This window comes from Polyergus mexicanus, unplaced genomic scaffold (assembly GCF_030449975.1).
Source record: "Polyergus mexicanus isolate NDT 795.1 unplaced genomic scaffold, iyPolMexi1.0 SCAF_24, whole genome shotgun sequence".
In the NCBI taxonomy this organism is placed as follows: domain Eukaryota; kingdom Metazoa; phylum Arthropoda; class Insecta; order Hymenoptera; family Formicidae; genus Polyergus; species Polyergus mexicanus.
The window spans coordinates 2,379,004-2,400,856 of NW_027223344.1; the positions used below are offsets into that span (position 1 = coordinate 2,379,004).

The 21,853-nt window shown below is 36.2% G+C and overlaps 1 pseudogene; it reads left to right on the forward strand.

Annotated features, from left to right (window-relative positions):
- Positions 1-16,218: 16,218 nt before the first annotated feature.
- Positions 16,219-21,445, forward strand: LOC138942928 (uncharacterized; annotated as a pseudogene).
- Positions 21,446-21,853: the final 408 nt, after the last annotated feature.

The following is a 21,853-nucleotide window of genomic DNA, read 5'->3' on the forward strand; positions in this document are numbered from 1 at the left end:
AAAACAACCGCGACCTGCATCCGAATATCGCGTTACGCATATTAAAGATATGCCGAGCACACAGAAGAAGACGGATTTATTGTTAATAGCATTATCCATGCGTCAAGCAAAGAATGAAAAAGTACGGATATTATACGATTCAGGATCAACCATCTCGTTAAAATTAAAAAAAATAAAGGAGGACACCTTCATATACGAGGATAAAATCGCGCTCATCGGCATAACCGGACACAAAGTACACACAATAGGAAAAATATATGCCATAATTAAAATAGATAGACAAAAATTAAAATATGCATTTTACGTAGTAAAAGATAACATTCCGATCGAATACGAAGGGATTCTAGGGATCAATTTCCTCCGACAACACTCAGTATCCTGCGACTACAAACAGATTAATTAAAAATAGGAAACTCCGTGCTAAAATTCCATTCGTTTAATAATATAATTTTAAAACCGCGCAGTGAAACCATTGTAAAAGCGGCAACCAATCAAAATCGGATAGGAATAGTACGAGCACAAGAAACAACTCCAGGAATCTATATCGGAAATGGTATAGTAGAATCAAAAGACAACGTATGCCCCGTTAGTTTAATGAACACGACTGATACAGAAATCAAAATACAGACGCCGTATGTCATTTTCGAAGATGTAGAATACGACTACGAATCCGGAATACACACCATACAAACGAGAAAAAATTCTAAACCTACTTCCGCACAAAATTCGCAAATTTGACAATTACTACGAACACAGCATTTAAATTCAGAAGAAAAACAGGCACTACTACGAATGTGCAAAGAATATTACGATACATTTTAGTTGCACGAAGAATCACTGACGTGCACCGCGACGGTAGAGCACGAGATAAACACGCGCGCTGATATCGCACCGGTAAACACGAGACCGTATCGCCTTTCGGAAAGGTATAAGACGGAAATAAATAAACAAATGCAAGAAAAAACGGTATAATCCGAACAAGCGCAAATCAATGGAACTCACCCCTATTAGTGGTACCGAAAAAGACCGATGCATCTGGAAGACAAAAGCTCCAAATAGTAGTCGATTTTCGGAAGCTAAATGATTTGATGATAGGCGACCCATTTCCACTGCCCAACACACCGATATATTGGACTAGTTAGGAAACGCTAAATATTTTACTACCTTAGATTTGGCATCAGAATATCACCAGATACCGATGACTGAACGAGATAAAAATAAAACAGCAATTTCAACGCCCTACAGACATGATGAATTCAGTTTTGACAGGAATACAAGGATTAAATTGTCTAGTTTATCCAGATGACCGTTATATATGGATCAAGCCTAGAGGACTACAACAAACGACTCAAGGAAGTACTACAGATACTTCAAAAAAATAATCTAAAATTACAGCCATAAATGCAAATTTTTACGCAAAGAAGTGATTTATTTAGATTACATTATTTTGGAGAATGGAATATCTCCGGATCAGTCAAAATTAACGGTAATAAAAGAATTTCCGACGCCGAAGAAAGTGAAAGATGTACAATCTTTCACAGGACCAGCCGGATATTACAGAAAATTTATAGAAAACTTCTCAAGAATAGCCAAGCCACTGACTAAATTAACGACTAAATTAAAACAAAAAAATTAGAGTGGACAATGTGTTGTGCCTCTAACCGCGAAGAGGTCTTTCGGGATTTGTACGCCCAAAGGATTAGGATCCACGCTCGAAATAAGACACTCCTGGACGTTAGGCAGAAATTAGTATATTTTGCAAGATTCTGTAAACTTTTCACTTATTCACGCGATTATAATAGTCGGGCGCGATATATACGGTATTTTGATACTTTGCGATAATATTAGCGAGCGAGCGAGCGAGCGATGTTAATGAGCTATGTTACCGCGAGCTAGCTCGTGGTGCATTTCGTGCTTATTATATATCTTAATTAATTAGGTCATTGATTAGGAAAGAGTGTGGTGTCCCTGACCGGAGCATGTCCCGTGCTCCGCTTGTCAGTCTGTCTCGTCAGCTGCTTACTCAGCTTCTGAGAACTTGACCGTGACTTCCTTCTCTTTAGTCACGTATTTTTACTTTATTTTATTAATAATCTTTTATTCTTTATTCTTTCTTAATTCTTTTTCCTTGGGCTCTTTCCCTAATTTTAATGCTTTACTTTAGTCAGCTCTTTCCTAATCTTTTCTCTACTTTGCTTGTTTTATCTTTTAATATTAAGAAATTGGTCGGGTTACGACATTCCTCCCCCTTTGGAAAAAAAATTAACTATACGTGAATTTTCGTCTACATATTTTTCGCCATACATTTTTCGCATTTTACAATTGTTTCTTATATCTACTTTATTTTAATATAGTATCGCAGTGTTAGTTATCGCGGTGTCGGTTTCTATCTTAGTTGTTCTATTCGATCCGCTTACGGTGCTGTAGATGTGCTCTTACATTATTTTCGGTTTGCATATCGGATTTATATTGAGGTTTTCCTGACGCATTGACTTTTCTAGGGACTATCAATAACAGTGCGTTCCATTGGCTTATGCTTGGTCTGATTATTTAATTTTTTAACATTTCTTGGATTTATCGATTTACTTCTTCTTTATGCTTTTCCGGCAGGCGGTAAGACCGTACGTTGGCTGGTGAGCTATCTCTTTGCGTTGCAATCTTATGCACGATTGTGTCGGTGCAAGTCAATGGTTCTCCTTCGATGTGGAATATATCGCTGTAATTTTTGCATATCTCCTTTATTGCTCTTAATTTTTCCTTGTTTAAATGATTGATTCGAAGGGCTCGTGTTTCCTTTTCGGTACGCGGGATGTCATCTTCTCCCCTTTTCGCTTGTGCGGCATTCATTTCCACCGTATTTTCTTCAATTCTTACTTGCGGCATTAACATTTCGATTACATTATCGATCGTATTTATTATACTTGCGGGACATAGATAATTTTGTAGATCGACCAAGTAAGTTCCTATAAATACCCCAGGTGCGGCTTCTTCCGCTTGGATGATACCTATTTCGTATTTTTATTCGTAGCTATTTGTATTATTGTTTCACTACGGAATTGCAATGTGGTTCTTTGATATGGATATAATTTCAAAGTATTCCGTCCGATTCTCAGTTGTTTCTTCGAGTAATTGCAACTGGCTCCCTATTTCTTCAGGAAGTTTACTAATGTTCCGTCGTATTCGATCGGAAAATCATCTTTTACGACGTACATTCTATGTTTCATTCTACCGTCGTTTAAATTTATTATTGGTTTATTGTTGATTTATTGTCGATTAGATTTATTGTATGGCGTTGATTCTTCCTATCATATATACTTTATATCCTGTTATTCCTGTAAATACTATTTTATCTTTTGTTTTTAGCGTTTCATCTTTTAAGAGGATGCCGGAGCGACGGTCGAATTCCGACGGGTTAGCGGCCTCATCTAAGCGTAACTAAAATTATCAATAATACTGACCGAAATTATCGATAATATCAATAATTTTAGTTCTGCTGTTACCAATATTAATATTTCTGCATGTTTTATGCATATTTGAAAGAGAATTGTGTTCGATATGTTGAAATCGGACAACATCGTGTATTTCTACTGCTCTATTGCCTCGCACGCATATCTAAGCGTATCTAAGCGTATAGATAACAGTATAACATATACACGTGTCTGCCTTTATTGCATATTTGAACACAATTGATGTTTTTTACAATACCCAGCACACGTAAATCGCCTCTGGGATATTTTTTACAATAACCAGCATACGTAAATCGCCTCTGGGATATTTTTTACGATAACCAGCACACGTAAATCGCCTCTGGAATATTTTTTACAATAACCAGCACACGTAAATCGCCTCTGGGATATTTTTTACGATAACTAGCACACGTAAATCGCCTCTGGAATATTTTTTACAATAACCAGCACACGTAAATTGCCTCTGGGATATTTTTTACAATAACCAGCACACGTAACTCGCCTCTGGAATATTTTTTACAATAACCAGCATACGTAAATCGCCTCTGGGATATTTTTTACGATAACCAGCACACGTAAATCGCCTCTGGGATATTTTTTACGATAACCAGCACACGTAAATCGCCTCTGGGATATATTTTTAACCAGAACGCTCATGCAAACCGCATCTGGTATGAAATATTTACAACCAGTTCACGACAAGATCGCATATAGATAATATATAACACACATATAGTATGCTCGGATCAGAAAGAGACGGACAGAGAAGAGAAAGAGGATATGAGTGTAAGTGAGCAAGTGTTTATACAAGTGCCAAAAGTAAGAAAAAAAAGGAAATAGTTGGATCTTTCTCCGTAGCAATACTTTATGCTCACTAATATTTAGCGACTGATGTGAATTATTAATCGATATATCGTTGTACAGCCATTCCCTCGCTTTCTCATTTCTATTCTCTCTCTCTCCCTCTCTTTCTTCTTTTTGCCCATGTCTGTCCATTTCTTTATAACAAAAATACTATATGAGTACTAAATACTATGTGCATTATATACATATAATGTGTATGTTCATGTATTGTAGTAATTCTAAATTCTATTTAAAGATTAATTTTATGTTACAATTTTTTAAAACAAAGGTCTTTATGTTGTTTTCTATTTAGGAATTGCTTTAAAGATATAATCAAAAAATAAAAAAAGAAACTTGAAATATTACATTTTTATATAATATTACATTATCATACTTATATTTTTGTGTAAACTGCACGGGAAAAAAATTCAATTATATCTAGCGACATATTAGTATATAGTATACATTAAAACAATTCCTTCTAGAATTATGGTATATAAATGTACTAACCTTTTGACCCTTATTCTTTTTAAAGAAAGTCTGCGGGCAAAGCGAGGCAAGCGTTTCTCATTACATTTTCGCCCCACTATATGAACACACTATAATTACACAAACACAACACTCGTTTTTTAAATTCGATGCGTTATAACGCGTTATAACGGTTGAGCACACTTTTGCGGTTATCTCTCGTTACGCGTATGTACACACCACGCGCGACTGAGACTGAGACTGAGTACTGCCGCGCACTGATGTTATCGCATGGCTGTGTGCGTGTGAATAGTACAGTCGCCTTATTCCCCAATACGTACATACATACTTAGATACATGCATGCTACAAATATCGCGTAATAATAAAAACAAATGCGCATCTTTATAAACAAATATTCTGTAACCGAATAAAAAGTTATTTTCATATTGATTAAAATTAATTCGATACATAAAAACATTATTTATTAATATTTTACGACGTGTCATTTTAATCACAATAATGTAATTAATGCATTTAAATTATTTTCGGATATATAAAATGCGAAATACAGACATTTGATTTTCTATAGTAACATGACATATATATACAGGGTGTCCGGCGTTAACCGCATCACCGGTCATGTGCAGGTAGAGCAGGTGAAACCGAGAAGAAAAGTCCTGTACCAATTTTTTATATAATACTTAATAAAAAAGTTATTATTGAGTAAAGTCTGGCCAATCAGCGCCGATCTTTAGCCGGGCGCATGTCGGTGAACCGCGCGCTTGATAGTGTACGCCGCTGCACACTTCACAGCGCGCGGCTCACTGACGTGCGCCCGGCTAAAGATCGGCGCTGATTGGCCAGACTTTACTCAATAATAACTTTTTTATTAAGTATTATATAAAAAATTGGTAAAGGACTTTTCTTCTCGATTTCATCTGCTCTACCTGCACACGACCGGTGATGCGATTGACGCCGGACACCCTGTATATATATATATATAAATTTTATAATAATTTATATATATTAATCTAACGTGAAAGATTATAGATAAAGGGAGCCTCACGAGCGAGACTTCGGAACTCTTCGATATTTGTCGTCTCGCTTGCTCCTTCATTCTTTCTCGCTATTGCTTTTGTCGACTCTCCAGCATCGCACGGGGATCTTTCCTTATATAAACATCTTATAAAATAAAAACTGAAACTTTCATATTGTATTTTATTAGTATAAAAATAATTATAATGGATTAATGAGATTTTTGCGATTAAAATAACACCAAATATGACATAAATCGGATAATTTTAAATGAAATAAGTAATCATAATTTTAATAACATAATTGATTAAAAATAATCCGATTTATGTCATGTTTCGTGTCATTTTAATCGCAAGAATCTCATTAATCCATTATAATTATTTTTATACAGATGAAATGGAAAATACAAGTTTCACTTTTTATATAGAAGATGTTTATATTTTGTAGATAAGGAAAGATCCCCGACGCTGAAGAGTTGACAAAAGCGAGAGCGAGAAAGAATGAAGGAGTAAGTGAGATGACAAACATGAAAGAGTTCCGAAGCCTCGCTCGCGTGACTCCTTTTATCTGTAATCTTTCACGTATATATGTCATCTTACTATAAAAAATAAAACTTTTGTATTTCGCATTTTATATATCTGAAACTAATTGTAATGGATTAATTACATTTTTGCGATTAAAATGACACCAAATACGATATAAATCCGATTATTTTAAATGAAATAAGTAATCATAATTTTAATAACATAACTGATTAAAAATTATCCGATTTATGTTTAGTATTATTTTAATCGCAAGAATCTCATTAATCTATTAAAATTATTTTGATATCGATAAAATACGAAAAACAGAAATTTTACGAACGATATGTAACCCGAGATATTATAGATAAAGAGAGCCTCGCGAACGAGACTTCGGAACTCTTTGATGTTTGTCATCTCGCTTGCTCCTCGTTCTTTATTGTATTCTTTCATCCCCATTATTATATTCTTTTATTTCTTCGACATTTATTCTTTCTATATTCTCCTCTTCCTACATAATAATACATTAATTTATTCGTCTTTATTTTATCCAACATAAATGAGATATTGTGTATGTCATAAATAGAAAAAGTATTTAATTATGTGTATTTTTGTGTGTACATGTGTTGTATTTAACACTATAGTTAAATAGAAAAAGAAAATAACTTGTATATCTCATTTATGATGTATCAAATAAATATAAATAAATAAATTTATTTATTTTCATGTAGGGACACGAGAATAGAAAGAATAAAAATTAAGCAAATAAAAAAATATAATAATGGCAATAAAAGAATACAATATACAATAATGAACGAGCAGAGAGAGAGAGAGAGAGAGAGAGAGAGAGAGAGAGAGGCGCGAGTGAACGCGTAAGTGAATATGCGAGGAGCATGAAGCTAAGCGATACGTAGTACATAGCGAGCGAGCGATTAGAAAGAGACAGAGCGTATGATCGAGAGAAAAAAGATACTGCAATAATGTTAGTGCGTACATGTATATTACTCTACACGCATGAAAGAGACAAAGGTAGTACGATTATGTCTGTCCTTGTCGTGTAAGATTACAGCTCCGTCTATCGCGACATCACGCAACTAATCTACTGCTCTGTTTTATTCTTGAGCCTCCATCTCGCACACACACATATGCACGAAAATTTTATTTTGCAAAATCTTTTTTATAAAGCTTCTAAACTCACTTCTCTAAGTTCACTTATACTCTTTGATGAAATGCCGAGTGCGGAGTTTACTGATTAGGCACGTGTAGATTACAAATTTGTTATATTAAGTAAATGTTGACGCAGAAGCCGATAACAAAACTGTAATTTTCTCATTTTTTTTAACTTTTCATATGAAATGTTAAACTCCGCACTCCGTTATTATGTGTACCTTTATTGTGGAAAAGGTTTTGTTGATATCTATAATCAACAAAAAGATTTTGCAAAATAAAGAATATTCGCGTTCTGTCGGTAATCCGGCATCCTCTTAATGGATAATGCGGTATTTGACAAAACGATGGAAAATGTTCGCAATCACGTTAATATTAAGTTTATAACACATTGGGATGGAAAATATGGCGCAGAGACGATGATCGCAAAACCAAATTTTTATAGTAGAAGCGTGTTTTCGAAGAATCTGATCACCGTTGAGTTGCACAATCTCGAAGTTAAATTTAATAAACCAATCTACGTGGATATATGTATACTCGACATATCCAAGACATGTTTGTACGAGTTTCACCACGATTATATGGTACCTATGTATCGAGAAAAATGTAAAGTCATGTACACCGACACCGACAGTCACATATATCATATCGAGTGTGAAGATGTATATGAGAATATGAAGCGCAACGTCGACAGATTCGATACCAGCGGGCAGCGGACAATGTGTATACCGCGCGCGAATAAAAAGTTACTGGGTTTAATGAACAATGAAAATAATTGCCCCATCATGACCGAATTTGTCGGGCTTAAGGCAAAAATGTACGCGAGTAGATGGTAAGAAGAATACGAAAAAGTTAAAAGGCGTTAAGAGTAACGTCGTCGCGAGAACGATAACATTCGTCGATTACATGCGGTGTTTGAACGAAGAGATTGAAATGACGCATCAGCAGTCTTGTATAAGATCTAAATTACACGAAGTATACACTATTCGCTAGACCAAAATTGCTCTAAGTCAGATGATAAGCGGTATATCGTACCCGAAGACACGCTACCGTGGGGACATTACAAAATACCGTTGTAAATAAAAATCATGTCTATTTATTGTAAATAAAAATTAGGTATATTTATTGTAAATTAAAATTATATGTATATTTATTGTAAATTATATGTATGTTTTATAAGATGTACAATTTTGTTTATATTTGAAAAATATCTTTAAAATTATGTATTATTGTTTACATATTTATAATATATTATTTTTATCTATCCAAAAGTTGTGTGTAACAACAAATGCCAGCCATTTCACATAAACCTTGTCATCCGTTTTCCATATCACTTTTTCCATGAGATGTACGTCGGGATTGATAACGCTTTGTAACTCATGTTCGTAAAATCCGTCGGCGACGGGATTTCCGCGCGAATCTTCGAGTACGTAGGTCATGGGATTAGTTTTCTGCACTTTAACAATCTTAAACACGGTCGACCAATTTGGCGTGTAACCTTTGCTAAAGATTGTCTTAAATTTACTCACGCGTACCGTATCTCCTACTTTGAATCTTGCCGGTGCCGCAATTTTTACGTTGCTATATACATTGCTATGTATTTAAATGTTTATCGACGATCGCAGGGGTAACATCGATAGGTCTCATACCGATAGTGCGATGTTTCCCCGCATTTTACTCTCCAACAAGCCGGAACAACGCGTCGATCCACTTGTAATTTCCATTAATCGTTAACATTTTCCACATATTGCTTTTTAACGTTCGGTTGAATCGTTTCACGACCAACGCTTTCATGAAAGAGCACGTCGAATAATGCTGTGTTTTCTCACGAGTTTCTGTACATTTGCGTTGTAAAATTCTTTTCCTCTGTCGGTTTGAAAATTTTTCGGGCATCTTCCATCGTCTCGAATTATCTTTGCGATAGCGTCAGCCGTCTTGTTTCCACTCTTACTCTTGAGCGGTACATAATTGCTCAACATATCGATAACTGTGAGTTGTAGCCTTTGTTGAATTGTGCCTATGGATGCATCTCGACCACGTCCGCCTGCCACAAATCATCGAATCCGCGTACTATGACACGTCTACGTGGGAAATTTTTCCTCGCTGGAGCATGCAATTCTTCCAAGAGCAGCTGTTTTTCAGAGGTCTTTTGCGGCATATTTGATCGAAGCATAATTCGCAATAATGAGATAATTCCTCCACGTATATTCTTTATAAATCTTTCTTGTCCTGCGCTGAAGTATATGTAGTCTGCGCGTGAGTCGCATATCGAAGCATGTTCTGCATCTCGTCCATCATTATTTGTAGCGTCTGCATATTCGTCTCAAGCGTGATCATTTTTTTCTCAGGTTCTTCCAATCTATCTTCTAACAGCTTGACACGTATTTCCACGTACTGTTTGTTTGCGGCATCGGTATCATCTTCCGGTTAGGTTGCGCTACGTGTTGCATTTTGCACAATCTTGCGTCAAAATGCGACACGTAGGTTGTCTGATACAGAGCGTTATCGCGCACGTAATTTTTTAGTAATCGATTCCATTGATAGTATAAGTTGTTCGATGTTCCCAACGATAATCCAAATTTATTAATCGACATTTTGATACATACGATAATGATAGACTGACTCGTTTTGTCGACGCATTGTTTAATTTATAACAAGACCAGTATTGCGCGCGCGCGCTCGCTCGAAGTCCCTCTTTGATTGATACTATGTCATTGTCGTGGGCATTGTTGCCGGCTTGACGCGAAGCTTCCAGCAATCGCAAGCGATCTACCAACTCGTTGGGATCATTCCAATGCACGTAATCGATCTTATTATCGTTTAACGTCATAGCGCGTGGTATGTTTATACCTCTTCCAGCTTTTTTAATAGAGATTAATGGCGCTATTATATTTTTATACTTGTATCCCTTGTTACTTAATACTGGATTACGCATATCATTGCCACGTCTATGCGCATTTGTCGCCAGTAATATATTTTTGTATTTCATTTTATCATCGTCATTGTATACGTCACCGTCGGGTATTCTCTTGAAAATCAACTCGTAGAGACCTGGTGTTCCCACGTATCTTATTCCACCGATAGTTAGATTGTCATCTTTATCCACATCAAAAATTTTATCACCAACCATTATTCCTTCGTTGCAAAATTTAACGCCGTAAACATAATCCATACTGTTATTTTTATCTTGATTCAAAATAGCTCCAACATATTTTTGCGCCAGTGGACCCAGATGTGTGCGCTATGTATTTTGACCCTCGGACGTTTGTAGCAATGTTGAACCGATGTCACAAGCGTTTCAGGATTGGTTTCGAAAATTTCTTCCACATACGGAGACGATCTTTCGTGCAATATTTGACTCGATTGTACATCTTTTATCGGAGTAGAAGTAACCACATTCGATAATTGTTTCATTCGTTTACGTTTCGATTGATTTGGAGTAGAAGTTATTAGCGAATCGTTCAATGATATATTTGACCTTGTTCGCTTTGTTCCAGACTCTTTTTTCAGATGCTTGTCTTCGAGCATACTCGATGGTTCGATTTTCGCTTCATTAGATTCCACATTGATTGTATTTTCGACAAGTTGTTTTAGAGGTTCGATAATTGGTTTAAAGTGCCTCTCCAATGCGACGTCTTCCTCCATTTGACCGGTTTTTAAAGAACGATATTTTTTGCGGATTGATTCGCTCGTTTTTACAATCTCTCTCGCAATCTTCTCACGATCGTCACTGTCAATCGTCGTCGTCATGTTGCGCTCGGACGAAAATTTTTAGACGTTGCTCGATCGATGTATCGATAGCGACTAACCACTTTACAGTATTGCAAAATCGTTAAACCCTTTTCGATATCGTCCATTAGTCTGTAAATTGTCTTTATCAATCATTATGTGGCGGTTCGACGAACCACCACAAGATCGAAACGACCACCCGGTATATGCGCCGACGAACTCCGACGCGCAGGGCGCGCGGAGCTCGCGCGCAGGAACAAAACGAGCCGCAAGAGCTCACCGCGACGCGGCGACCATCGCGAGCCGCTACCAGTGAGTGGGATCCGTTGAGTGGGGTTTATAAGGCCGCGCAGGAGGCCCAGACGCAGAGAGTCGTCGCTCAGCTGACGGAGAGCATATCCCGAAGCAAAAAGACACGTATAGAGCGGAGAAATCCGCCGCCAAGCATTTGTCCACAGGAGACTGACACCGAGGGCAAAAACACAACGCAGCCTTCCACGGTCCATACCGCCGTCCAAATCACCGGGCAACGAGCGGACAGGAGGAACCGAGAGTCGACAGTCGCCGGAGCCGCTTCCAAAGGAGAGACACGTAGGGTGGAGCCTACTTGCTTGGAGGCTAATCTCGCTGGACTTGGAGCCGCTTCGACTAACGCGGCCCACACGGTTCTTCCTCAAGACGTGGGACATACGCTTGAGACGCTACACGTCACCCAGGGAAGCCTGGACAGCGCCCCCGCTGTTATCGCCGCTCCCCGCTTCACCAACACGATCGGTGACACGGGAGACGCAGACGCTACCACCGAGCCGAGTACATCGAGGCGTCCAAGCAGCGCTACCATCCGGAGTCGAGCAGGCATCCCAGTCAGACAGCGACTGGGAACCTACCACCCGCGTTTCCAGCACGCAGACGGATCCGGAAGACACCGCACGATCGACAGCGACAACCACTGAACTTAAGCCGAGTTCACGGCAACCAAGTCCTCGACCTAAGGCCTCATCCACGAGGAGTCGGAAGACACCGCAGCACGAACTTAAGCCGAGCTCACGAGCACCGAGCACTCAGCCTAAGGCCTCGTCCACAAGGCATCGAAGGCCATCGAAGACCGTGCGGTACGAACAGTGGGGACCGCTGCAACAAACTCGCTCCACACCATCCATCACGTGGAGAGAAAGGCTACCGCGATAACCAGCTCTTGTAAGGGCTCCAACAAACAGGCCCTTTTCAGGGCCACCAAAAATAAGACGTAGAACACTGTAGATTGGCAATCAAATAAATAACTCTAGTCACTCCACTTACGAGTCTTCAATTCCAAAACCACTCCTTGCGAATAAGCAAATTAGTGACCGTACACACAAAAGGCACTAAAATTACAATACTTGTGTTGCCAACATTTCTGACAGAATGCGCGAAGATCCTCGTAAGACATATCAGTATTTACATCATTATCGTTGTATACATGCTTCAAGTTTGTACCATCTTTTTTAAATAAAATCAGAAAATTTACATTGTCTCGTATGAGATGCTTGAGTATCTTGGCATACGTTTGACAAAGATAGAAACAGTCGACGCTCGAGTGTCGACCCATTGGAAAGTACTTTTTTATTGTATTTTGTTTATCGCACGACATGTCGTCATAGATAAAAATGGAATTCGGAACCGCCTTGCTCGGTGGAATAATGTCACTATTATCAGAGAATGTAAAATAACCAATTTCGTCGATCGGTAATAGCAAATTTTCCAACTATCGATATTTCGGTTGTTGAAGCGATTTTGAGTATACATACACATTCTCGAAACGTACACCGTGTGGACTTTCTATTAAACTTATCAACACGTTAGTCTTATCGCAATGAGAAGGACCGCAAATGATACCGCGTATAGTAGTCGGCAGCATGTTTCCATGCTTGCGTATTTCTTTCTCGGACGTTACTCGTGTTTTATCGTCAAAATTTGTCACTTTGATTATCGTCGCTTGTCGCACGAACCGCATGTTTGCTTTCGTGAACCTCGAATCAGATTTTTGGAAAATGTCATTGTGGCTCTATTTATAGAGGTACACCGAATCGAAACCGCTTAGTCTCGAAAATATTTTTTCTTCTATCGGTTGACAGCGATATTTTCGAGCTCACCACTGAGCAATTACAGATTATCCCCAAGATTGTTTTACTCGGAGACTTTAGTAGCTACGTGGAACAATTGTGGGACAAGCTTCCCGAACATATAAAAGCTGACTCAGAGGTTCGACAGTATCGTCGATACATGACATTATAATTATCGTGGTAGCAAACACATATCGACTGTCCAACATCGTCAATAAAAGATTTTGGCAAATGCGGGCAAAATTATAAGAGGTAGTGGTTTGTTAAATCGTGCGATAAACGCACTTTCTATCGAATTACATATTCCAGGCTATCAGTTGATATTCGTATAATATCTGTTTATTCTCTTTCTCCGTATATTTTTTCTCTTCGTCTGAGTCCGTCTCTTCTTCTATTGCGAGGACTTCTCGCTCCTCTTCTATTTCGTGTGCGTTTCTTTTTACATTGCGGCTCAGTGCATCTGCGTTTGCATTTAGCTCGTCCAGCTTTATGAATGATTTCATAATCATATTCCTCGAGCTTTAATCTCCATCGGATCAATCTCGATCCGGGATCGTTTGCATTAAATAGCCAGATTAATGGTTTATGATCAGTTACGATTTTGAATTTTGTACCGTATACGTATGGCCTAAAATGTTTTATAGCCCATACAATTGCTAATAATTCTTTCTCCGTTGTATTATAATTCTGCTCCGCCCGCGATGAAACTCTGCCAGCGTAAGCAATTGGCCGGTCATTGCCTACTTTCTTTATGACAATACTGCTCCGATGACATAGTCGGAGGCATCGGTGGTCACTATAAATTCTTGAGTAAAGTCTGAATATTTTAGCACTGGCGCTGTCATTAATTTTTCTTTTAATATTTCAAAAGTATTTTGCTGTTCCATTTGTTGTAACCCGACCAATTTCTTAATATTAAAAAATAAAACAAGCAACGTAGAGAAAAGATTAGGAAAGAGCTGACTAAAGTAAAACTTCAAAATTAGGGAAAGAGCCCAAGGAAAAGGAATTAAGAAAGAATAAAGAATAAAAAATTATTAATAAAATAAAGATACGTGACTAAAGAGAAGGAAGACACGGTCAAGTTCTCGGAACCTGAATAACGAGACAGACTGACAAGCGGAGCACGAGACATACCCCGGTCAGGGGAGTAGCACCCGTTTGACCACGTTAATAATGACCACGTTGAGATTGACCACGTTGCTATTGACCACGTTGATATTGAACACAATCTCGATTGACCACAGTCCCGATTGACCATGTTGATATTTACCACGGTTCCGATTGATCATGGTCAATCGAGACCACGGTTCAAATTGACCACGGACCCAATTGACCACGGTCCCGATTGACCATTTTAATATTTACCACGTTGCATTTAACCACGTTGATATTGGCCACGTTGACATTGACCACGGTCCCGATTGACTACGTTGATATTGATTACGGTCCCGATTGACCACGTTGATATTGACCACGTTATTATTGACCATGTTAATATTGACCACGTTAATATTGAACACGTTAATATTGACCACGTTAATATTGACTACGGTCCCGATTAATCATGTTTATATTGACAACGATCCCGATTGAAAAACCATGTAATACAAACTCAAACACACATGCGGGAGGGTGCAAGGGGGCCTTCGACCCCCCTCCCGCACGAGTGAGTCTCTTGCGCACATTACCGATCGGACACGACAATATTTCTAAATCGGACACAGACCCAATCGGACACAGACCCAATCGGACACAGACCCAATCGGACACAGACCCAATCGGACACAGACCCAATCGGACACAGGTTCGGTCGGACACATATGGTTGCAATCGAACACATTACCGATCGGACACGACAATATTTCTAAATCGGACACAGATCCAATCGGACACAGGTTCGGTCGGACACATATGGTTGCAATCGAACACAGGCCTGATCGGACACAGGCCCGATCGGACACAGACCCAATCAGACACAATACCGATCGGACCCATATGGTTGCAATCGGACACAGGCCCGATCGGACACAGTTCCGATCGATAATGTGCGCAATCGGGACAATCCGTCCCGCACCCCCTCCGTCAGTCAGGCACGATGGACCTCGCTTTACAACTTGCAAAGTACATGCCCTAGTAACGACATATATTGATCCATGGTCAATCGGGACCGTCATCATTATGAATGTGATCAATCTGGACCATGATCAATATTAACGTGGTTAATATCAACGTGGTCAATCGCAACACGGTCAAAAGCGACGCATGGTTAATCTCAACGTGGTCAAGCGGGACCGTGGTCAATATCAATGTGGTCAATCGGGACCGTGATCAATATCAACGTGATCAATCGGGACCGTGATCAATATCAACGTGATCAATCGGGACCGTAATCAATATCGACGTGGTCAATCGGGACTGTGGTCAATGTCAACGTGGTCAAGATCAACGTAGTTAATTTCAACGTGGTAAATATTAACGTGGTCAAACGGGACCGTGATCAATATCAACGTGGTCAATCGGGTCCGTGGTTAATTTGAACTGTTGTCAAATCGGGACTGTGGTCAAACAGGACCGTGGTCAATATAAACGTGGTTGACATCAACGTGGTCAATCGCAACGTGGTCGATCGGGACCGTGGTTAATATCAACGTGGTCAAGCGGGACGCTCCCGGTCAGGGAGACCACACTCCTCTCTAAGCAACGACCTAATTAATTAAGATATATAATAACCCGAGCAGCACATATTGGTTGACCAACGGTTGGCTTTTAATCGGAAGCATCGGCAGTTGGGAAAACAATGTTGGACCGACATTGTTAAAATGCTACAATCCGATGAATCAGTTAGACAGCTTTTTTTTTATTTATTTGATACGAATGAAAAGACATTGTTGTATTTCTTTGTAAATTTTAACTATTTTAAAATCTGTCTGCAGTATTTTTAACTATTTTAGTATACATTATTAATCGATTGACGACGCAATACCAACCGTTTGTTGAATGACGTTTAGCCGACGTTAGACCAACCGTTTGTTGAATGACGTTTAGCCGACGTTAGACCAACCAGCTAATAATTTTTCTCAAGGATGATATATATGCATATTTAAGAAATTTCTTTGATACATGAGTGGCGCTGAGCGCACACAGACATGGCTCCTCTTTGCATGCATATCCCTTCATCTTTGTTTTGACGGGGCCGCGTACCGCGTACATCGCAACCGCCATTCGGATCGTTTTATGGGTGCTTGTGTTAGTGCGTGGTATTGCATTTCAAACAATTTAGACGAGGATGGACGTTTAATAATTAAAATAAGAAAAAGAAGAATTGTGCTCTTGTTTGGATTACAAGTGAGTAACATTTTTATTTGTTTGTATAAAGATATTTATGGTATTTACTGATAGTTAACAACGGAAAGTAATTCTTAACCTAAAATAATCGTGTTTGCTTGGCAGAAAATTATATTAGGAAGTTAAACGTAGCATCAAAAATATAGTCAGTATAAAATCGTTCAATAATTTCGTCGACTTTTCTGAAATACTTGAAGTACTTAATTATTAGTAAAAAATTATTAATAATTATAAATAATTATTAATAATTTTTTATTATAGTATTTCTATATTCTTCTAATCTTTTCTTTGGCAATTTCTAATAGATGTGTCATTGTTATAGTTATTATTATCCTATATGTATTATCATCTGAATATGATGCATATTCATAATTAATATCACGTAATTTCTAATTGATTATCTATTTTTATTGTAGAACTAAAAATGGCACACAGAGCCCGGAAGTATAGAGAAATTAAGAAAAGGGTCAAAGTCCATATGAAAAAATTTTTAAAGGAAGATAGCGAGGGAGTAAAAATTGCAATGGAATCATATTTAAAAGATGTCACTTATCAAAGAAATAACACAAACGATTTCTATCAATTGATTGATAATAATAATGAAAATATAGATAGTAATAATTATCATTTATATGAAAATTGTGTGAATGATTTAAAAAATGATTCTGATGATACTAATGATTATTGTGAAAATCTTAATAATAATTTCGATAATGAGTTTGCATCATTTTCAAATGACAATATGTCACAGAGTAATAGTGATACATCTATAAAAAGTGAAATACAAAAATGGTGCATCAAAGAAAATATTAAGCATTCATCGATAAACAAGTTATTAAAAATTCTGAAAGTACACACAAATATTGAAAATCTTCCCAGAGATGCACGTACCCTATTAAAAACAAGTAGGACAACACTTGTAAGAAAGTTAGGCAGTAGTGGTGATTTGCATTATATCGGTATCATTCCCAATTTACAAATGAAGCATAAATATTATGGCGACACTATTCAATTGACTTTTAATGTTGATGGAATATCTATATATAAAAGTTCCTCGAAGCAATTTTGGCCAATACTTTGCTATGTTATTGATAAACAATATCAGTATGAGCCATTTTTAGTTTCTTTGTTTCTTGGTGAAAGTAAGCCAGAACCAATTACTGATTATTTTGAAGACTTCGTACCAGAACTCAAAAAATTATGTGAAAATGGATTTTTCCATGACAGAAGTCAAATGGAATTTAAAGTTGTAATCAGAGCTTTTATCTGTGACACTCCAGCACGTTGTATGATCAAATGTTGCAAGTTATTTAATGCATATTCAGGTTGTGACCGATGTGAACAAGAAGGTGTATATATAAATCATAGAATGACATTTCCATTACAAAATGCACCATTACGTACTGATGAAAGTTTTGCTTCAATGTCAGATCCAGATCATCATAAGTCAATATCTCCTCTGTCAGAATTAAATATTGGGTTAGTTTCCCAAATTCCTTTGGATTACATGCATTTGGTTAATCTTGGATGCATGCGTAAGCTTCTAATTATGTTATTAAAATGAGATCTACGTGTTAGATTATCAACTAATTCTATTCACTGCATCTCCAATGAATTAATTGCTCAGAGAATGCATTTCCCAATTGAGTTTCAAAGGAAACCACGTAGCTTAAAGGAAATTGCATATTGGAAAGCATCAGAATTTCGGCAATTCCTTTTGTATTCTGGAATAGTTGTTTTAAATAACAATGTTCCTTTCGCAATTTATAAACATTTTTTGTTACTACATGTAGCTTCCACTATCTTATGTAGTACGAGTTTAATTGTACATTATCTTAATTTTGCTTCCGATTTGTTGAGATCCTTTGTTAATCACTGGTCTAAATTATATGGTGCTGACACAGTTGTTTATAATGTTCATTGTTTAACACATTTAACAGCTGATGCAAAGAAATATGGCATTCTTGACTCATTTAGTGCTTTCCCTTTTGAGTCCTTTCTTTTTCAGTTAAAGAGAACTTCTAATCAACCATTACAGCAAATAGTGAAAAGGCTGTCAGAGAGCTCACATGTATTAGTTGCAGAAAACAAAAAACTATTACATGATTACACAAAAGATAAAAAATTTCGCTATCATGTTGTATTAAATTCAAGGCATTCAGATGGACCTCTGACTGATTTTCCTTGTCATGTACAACAATTCAGGAAGGTGAAAAGCACTGCCATCACTTTATCAACGTTTTCCGGGAATAACTGTGTCAGCATGAAAGACAATAACATTGTAGTAATTTACAATTTTGTCGAATTGAATAAGGATATATATATTATTGGATTAAAATATTTGCAAATAGAAGATATGTACAGTTATCCGTGTTCTTCATCACTTTTGAAAATATTTAAAGTTTCATCGCTATCCAAACAATATGAAGTTTGATGAATATCAGCTCTGTTTTCTGTAAAAATGTTCTTTTGAAACAGTCTCTTTTCTCGATATGTCTTCCTCTTCTGCATACACCGTAAAAAAAGAAAGGTATAAGATTATATCTTTCTTGTTATAATATCTACAATTATATAATATTTTAATATTTATGTTTTCTTTTTATTTATAGATAAAAATGTTTTCTGTAGTGGATTTTCCTGACGAAGAAAGTTGTGAAGTGATACCAACTTCCTGGTTAACTGATGGAAATCATAAAACATTCTATCCTCAATATAAAGGAACTCGATTTTGGAAGGCAGTTACAACTTTCGAAACACCAAAATCATGTTGGAAAACACATTCATGTCGAGTTTTGTATCAAACAGGTTAATGTTTTTTTAAAATAGACTTTTAATAATAACTGTTAACATATTTTCAAAATTTAAATTTGACTTTTATTTTATTATCTCTTTTCTCACGGGAATTGAAAGCTCAGTTTGATATGAAACTAATTAGTATAATTTATAGATCTCTTAACAAAAGCTAAATCAAAAAAAGATGGATATCAGTATTTAGATACTGATGAAATTCAAACAGGCACGGAGGTAATCGAAAACAAAATAAATAAAAGAAAACGTTTTCCAAATCAGCGTTATGCATCAAAATCTGCATCTGAAATATCATCTGATGAAGCATCTTTATCCAGTGAAAATGATGATAAGATAGATAGAAATCGAAATTTTATTTCAAAGAACAAGTTTCAATGTCGAAAAAAAAGCAAACCTTTACCTGAACCAGAACCTATTAAATTACCGACTAGTAATGATAATATCCAAAGTAAATTACATAACACAAATGTTTTTAGTAAATTATAGAATATTTTGATAACCTCTGACTTATGTTTATAGATATCGATAAAGAAATGAGTTCGCATTCTTCTGTACTTAAGACAGCGGCAAGAGTAGCAACAACGTCAGAACCGCGAGCGAATACAAGTTTATCTGAAGGTAAAATAAGCTTTTACTATTGTTCAGGAGAAAATCAATACTTACTATTACAAACATTAAAATGCTAATAATCAAACATGCTTTCAGGTCAAATCACAAAATTTGTTATTACATTTGAAGATATTAAGTATGACATAGGTAGCATAAAAAAAGACATCAAATGTATAAAAAACAAACTGTTCAGACAACGTTACAGAAGAAAAGTTACCTGAGAAAACAGAGACTCTTATACCTGCCTTATCACTGAGAAATCTTTCAACTTTCAATGAACTTCTGAAACAAAAATCTGTCTTTGCACTTTACGTAAGCATCAATTATATATGTTGATTTATGTTGTTCTTTCTTAAAATTGTAAAACCTTTATGTTTTGTTTTTCTAAACTGTTTGCATTTCGTTATAAGAAAAACGAAAACTTTTCCGTTATTCATGGCTATCTTCAAAGAAAATTAGCTAAAAAATTAAAGATGATTTTATTTTTGTTCTTAGGTAAATCATTTTCGCCGCCTTGGAAGAACTTCGCAAGCGGATCACACACGGAGAATTCTCAGAAGGATTGTTCTTAATGAATTAGCACAAAAATTAAACTGGGCAGGAAGAGGAGCGAAAACAAGTCTTCAATCTTTTGATGCCGTATGCCAACTCATTCTTAGTAAGCCTACAATTACGATTCTTGAAAATAAATTGTGATGCAATTTTCATATTGTAAAATTGAGTTTTCTTATCCGCATCTTTATAGGATTCGCAAGCACTAATCAAGAAACCTCTTATAAGATAACCGAAGAAACAATTAAATCTTGGTTACGTTATGCAATGGATCGAGATGGTGGTCGAAACAGGAGGAAGGAAACTATAAATAACAATTAGATTGATGAATCACAATCAGAAAATTACACGAGTTAAGAATTAAATTTTGTTATGCTTTCTCTTTCCATGGAAAATTTCCAACTTTTTCATTTAATTTTAGATTTGCCATAAAGTTAATCATGGAAAATGATTGCTTTTTACAGATATTATATTACTTTATTTTAAATTACTTTATATTAAATTACTTTCAGGACATCAATATGATTTTTTACTTTGCTCTTGATAAAAATGATATATTTTGCTGCTATTATTATGTACAATATAGTACTTTACTTTGTGACATTATTATTTACTGTTAGGAATATTAATATTGCTAGTCAGTAATATATCAATTGCATTTATGTTTGATATAGTTAGTTTTTTTTTTAAGATAATTTATAACTGTGCAATTATAAAAGTTCCTGCTAAACTTAGAAGTTAAATTGTTCATATATAACGTTTTATTTTGAAAAATAAAGACTGATCTTAACATATATATAAATAATATAATATAACAATATTTATAGTATAGTATAACAATATTTTATATAAATATAATAAACAATATTTTATACCAAATTATATTACAATAAAAATTATATTATTTTGTTCAGATATATTCTAAATTATGTATTGTTCAGTCTTAGAATTAAAACATTTAATTATAGAACTGTTTATTTTATTGCATATATTATATAATAAAGACAACCTCTATATCCGAATTTCAGACATGTCATAATTCTATTACAAAAATTGATTTATTTTGATTTGTTGCTTATGATCTTTCCATTATTGAGGTTTAATTAGTCGACAATTTCTAATCAATAAGTATACGATGTTTAACTAATATTATTTTCATTAACCATACATCACAAAAATAAAATGGACACCAATATATTTTTA